We start from the raw sequence: 5,441 nt of genomic DNA, 5'->3' as shown, positions 1-5,441 counted from the left end.
AGTCAAAGTCTTTAATGTCTACGTGCCCTCTTATATCCTCAAGTTCTGTGCTCTGGGTTGGGGTGAGTTGTTTTTTTGACTGACTGCTTTTCAGTTAGTTGCTGGCCAAAACATTGTCACACTCAAACACATCTTATAGCATTGTCTGAAACATTCATATTATTATTACTTGGTCTGTGAGACATGCTGTAAAAGTATTGGAACTGTCTGCTCAGGGATTCCTCTGGTGATATGCATCCTGGTGCTCATCATCAACAGGGAAGCCTACGGCAGTCACCTCTACACAGATGCTCAGCCTAGCTTAGCGCCACTGGATAACTCTGACGCCTTGTGAGTTTTGGCTTCATCCTATAAACAAGTCTTGATACGTTTTTTAAACACAGAGGTTTCAATCAGCAGTGAGAATTTTAAAATCTTGATACCTTCTATACTGTTTGGCTGCTGTTACACAGTTAAATTATAAACATGACGTTAAGTGTGTTGATGACTTGTAGGTCAAATGCAACTTTAATATCACCTTCCTCTCAAAAATGTGTTATTGTTACTTCACTTGGATGTTTGACCTTCACTGTGCAGAATGATGTATGTTTACAGTTTGATACTAAAAGGCTGTTTTCACCTGCATCTGCTGAAGGGGGAAAGTTTTTCTGTGCTCACTTTAAATAAGACATTTACCAGATGATTGTGCAACCATGGCATGTACACTGTCACCGCCTCTGTGATGCCCAACCTCCCTCTCGCTCCTCTCCTGCTTGAAGCCTCTCCTCTCCTCGCCTCAACCCATTGGTTCTTTGTCATCCCCCGTCACAGTCCTGGTCAGAGCTGCTGTACCTCAGCACGGTATTCCCTGTCTTTAGACTGGCCTCCGTCAGAGACAGATGCTGTGTTTGGTTCACTGGGAGGCTGCTGAGCCCATTTCTGGGACCCGCTCCATTTCTAATGCTCATTCTTCTTAGTCAGCTAATTTAGCTGCATGGCTAACTGTGCTGACTAGCTAACGGCAGTAAGCAGCAGTTACGACCTGACATGTGATATGCTTCGCCCTATTCTTTTAGAGGAATGAATTTGACAGGTTAAGAGTGGTCTCAATTCTTCACGTTGTACCATTAAACTTGAAGTGAACAGTATTCTTGATTATTTAGTGAGTAAAAAGGAGTGGATGTAATTTTAAGAATTTTAGACTGAGCTTAGCGTTTTTTGTGAAAATCATATCAGAGACAAATCCTTATTCCAAGTCGTAAAACATGTCTGGAGGGGGTCTTTTAAGCGTTCATATGCAATTACTTTACTAACTTACACTAACTACATACATGACTATTAAATGTTATTTTCTGGTTCCATTATGAGTTTATTTTAGATTTTATTTTGTCAGCCATGTTTTTAATATATTTTATTAGATGAGATTAAATGTATATGTTAATCCAAAAATCATACAAATACTCAAACTTGGTCATTTTTTCCCCCCCTTGGATAAAATTCACAATTTGTTATATATTAGTGTTAAAAACATCAAGCTAGTCTTACAGTAGTGACTGAAAACATTAGAGCATGCACATGATATCAAAATGTTGAATAGCAGTTCAACTTTTTGCAAATGTAGCTGCGAAAAGTTTAAGCAATTCCTCTTTTTCATTAATTGTAGGGGGTGACAATCCGAGTACAAACATGTTTCATTTATTTATCTCTATCCCTTTCCCCTCAGCTGTTGGCTCCACAATGATGTGACATTTTACGTGTCTGTGGTTGCATATGCCGTACTCGTCTTTCTCCTCAACATTTCGGTAAGTAATTTGAACATTTCATTAAAATTTTGTACATAAGTTAAAACTACTAAAGCACTGGCCTATGTCCACATTTCTTTGGTTATCACAGCATCCTCCTAATTATCTTTCTAATTTGCACACAGTTTCAGAAGGAATATCAGCAGGACTTATCAATTAGACAGCACTTGTTTTGGACCATTCTTGAAAGCCAATAATATATAATGCATAATCTTAAAATCTGATCATTTCAGGCTTTGAAACCCATGTAACCTCGCAGGACTGAGTATAAAATATACATCAGAACCTATCCTGCATCAAATTTTCCATTTGAGGGCACCTGGAAACTTATCTTTTATTCCATTATTGTTTTCCTGTAATTTACGCCTCTCCTTTTAGGTTTTTATTGTGGTTCTGATCCAGATTCGCCACATGCGAGTCAACAGGCCGGCTGGGACCAGCAGGGGACTGATGCGTGACCTGAAGGGAATTGCCAGTATTACCTTGTTACTAGGACTAACATGGACTGTTGGCTTCTTCACCTGGGGGCCAGCCAGAGTGGTTTTGCTGTACCTCTTCGCTGGACTTAACACCCTGCAAGGTTTGTTTTGTACAGAAATGATTACTGAAAGCCATGCTGGATAATATATGTCTAGAAATGTTAAGAATACAGCAAATGTGTTGTATTGGCAACTTGTACAGTTCAGCTGCTTTACGCAGTTTGTTGTCAGGGATCATCCTCTGTTGCACCCGACAGTGCAACATCACTATACAGCCTCATAAACAGGTGGCATCCCTTAAGTTAAAACAGTTGAAATGAACAATTTAAGAGAAATTTGTGCAGTTACAGTAAGAGGATTTGGTGAATCTGACTTCGAACATTCATACGAGTAAGTGCTCTTAACTTTTTTGGTCTTCTTGCATGAGGCCTGTTGCACGTGTTGCTGTGTGTTTACCTATTGAGTGAAGGTTTGCTAAAAACACATGCAGTTTTCCCCAACAGCCCACTTCACGTTCACAGTTGAAAGGAAACCAAAAAACTCCCTGATAAAAAAAGCAGGAAATCAAACAGAGGCTGAATGATGCAAGTATTTCACAACTGCCTTTACCTCGGCTCTGCCTTTGTTAGGTTACTTTATTTTTTATCTGAGAGTGATGCAACGCCCTCCACTTTATACTTCTTCGAGAGCAATGCCTTGCTTAAGTGCAAATTGAAAACTAAAAGAGCTACCAACCAAGATTCAACCTTGTCGTCCAAAGAGCATGACCTTGTCTCACTTGGGTTTATATTCCAGGACTTTTCCTCTTCCTCTTCCACTGTCTGATGAAGGAAAATGTCAGGAAACAGTGGAGGATTCACCTCTGCTTTGGACGTTTTCGACTTGAAGAATATTCTGGTACGACAGCCACACAAAGTATGATGTGACTTCATTACATCACTCAAGTTACTTTTGTCGTAACTTTCAGATATTCTCTTAAATTTCCTAATTAAAATATGTGATCTGTAAACAACTTGGTACTATGCAAAAGCTTGAGCTCACCAGTAATGAACAGCTGCTTCCATGTAACACCTTGGCTGTCCATCAATGTGTTTAGGTTTGTGTTGTCACTGTGTTGTGAAAGTTTTATTTCTGTTACCTGTTTTTGGTGTTGTCACCCAGAGGGGAGCAACTCTGGGTCAGTTGGAATCACAGCCAAACCCAGATCCAATCCTCCAAGACCATCAGTACCATCGGTCCACTCGGTCAAGTCCAGTTCCACAAACAGCACATCGGTTTCCTCTGACTCCAGCCAGAGAGACTCATCCTGCAAGAGACCAAACCTGGGTGAGAAAATGAAGCATAGTCTCTCCAAAGCATCACATGTCCTTGCTACTGTTAACGTTAAAAAATGTATACAAACAAATATAAAACATGTTATAAAGATAAAAAGCCAAACTTTTTGGTTCAATTATATTTCTTAAAGAGTTTTAATAAAAATATTTTCAGGGACATTTACTTTATTTCATCACTGCCAGTGTGTCAGTGAAGGTCACTGCATACAGCTCTGCACACTGCAACTGACGTTTAATAATTACATGAAAGCTGGTTTAAACACATCTGAATGGACATAATTGTTATTTCTTAAACATTTCCTTCACCATCTGATAGCTCAATTTAACTTTAACCCCCAACTCCCAATAATACATTCACAAACCACATATGTGAAAATGTTTTTCACACCTCTAAATTATTCAGATGTTTAATTATCTTGCAGGCCTTTTTGTGAATTCCCTGGTTCTCCCTCGGGCCCAGAGAAGCCCCTCAGGTACAGGAGCTCTGAATTCCCAGAGGGGGATAAAGCCAACACCTGGCTGGAGGAATCACTCGCTCGGCCAGCAAGAACAAAGATAAAACACACAGGGTGCACTGTACATATGCATTTGCATACATACACGCAGAGACTTGCACATCCCAGTAACTATAATGAAAAGCTTTAAAACTGAAACAGCAGCCTTAACACGTATTGTACTTCAATTTAGATTTATGTAATCCAAGCAGCGTAGGCAAAATTAACAACGAAGCATCATTGTATTCTAGCGTCATTAGATAATGTAATCATGCAATTCTATTGTTTTTTTGTTTTTGCTAAATACTGTAAAAGACCCTGTAATTATAAAGACATGAGAAGTTGCATCAGCTCCAAGGAGGAGTTGGTTGCCAAGCAACTAGTGTGGGAGCCATGGTGACAATGAACCACGGTACCACACAGTTTGTGTGAAAAAATAATAAAATTTTAATTTTAAGATGACGCAAGTCTCCCCGTGTTCCTTGTTTACCTCTATTCCTGCCTGAAAACAAACCAAATAATTATTCTACAACAACTCTGTAATCACTTCATGAAATGACTAACACACCATCTTTGAGTGTGACTGGTATCTTGTTCTTGTAAATTCTGACACCCCTGTTGTGATAAACATGTGATGATCCAAAATACTTAATATACATTTTAAATATACCACATTGATTGGAGTTGATCGGCAGCACTGTCGAGACATTAACTGAAAGCCACACAGCATACATTTCTCCCCATAAAGTCTGACAGATAGCATTTCGGTGGCTTTCTTTTGCTGGTGTTTCTATATGGTCTGTATCACCGGCACCGTGTATTGCAAATCATCACTAAAGACTGGCAACAGACACTTGTTCTGTTAAGTTTTATAAATCATTATTTATTAGCAGAGAGGTTTTGAATTAACTGTATGGTATATGTGTGTATTGCTCAAGTTCCATATTTATTAATATACAGTACATCAGGAAAAATCTGTTAAGCCATATGATACTACTGCAAAATTCTGTGTATTGTAAAATGAGCAGATATTCAGAAAATATATGTAACAAAAAGAGAAAATGCATCATTGTGTATTGTTTTGCCTAATTTGAATTCACTATTTTTAATTCTACAACATCAATGGCATGTGCAGGGCTGTCAGTTAGCGTGCCAGTTAAATCTGATTCAATGATACCGAGCTACTAATAAATTTAGGAACAGGGGTCATAATTAAAAAAAAAACAAAAAGCTAGAGGGGACAGAATTTACAAGTTTTAAGTCCATACCATGTCTTTGGTTCTTTCAGCCGCTGATTTGACCTGCTGACCCCAAACACACTGCAATTGTAACAATCAGAATAATATGAGTAAG

The sequence above is a fragment of the Micropterus dolomieu genome, linkage group LG23, assembly GCF_021292245.1.
Source record: "Micropterus dolomieu isolate WLL.071019.BEF.003 ecotype Adirondacks linkage group LG23, ASM2129224v1, whole genome shotgun sequence".
In the NCBI taxonomy this organism is placed as follows: domain Eukaryota; kingdom Metazoa; phylum Chordata; class Actinopteri; order Centrarchiformes; family Centrarchidae; genus Micropterus; species Micropterus dolomieu.
This window is presented reverse-complemented; position numbering follows the sequence as displayed.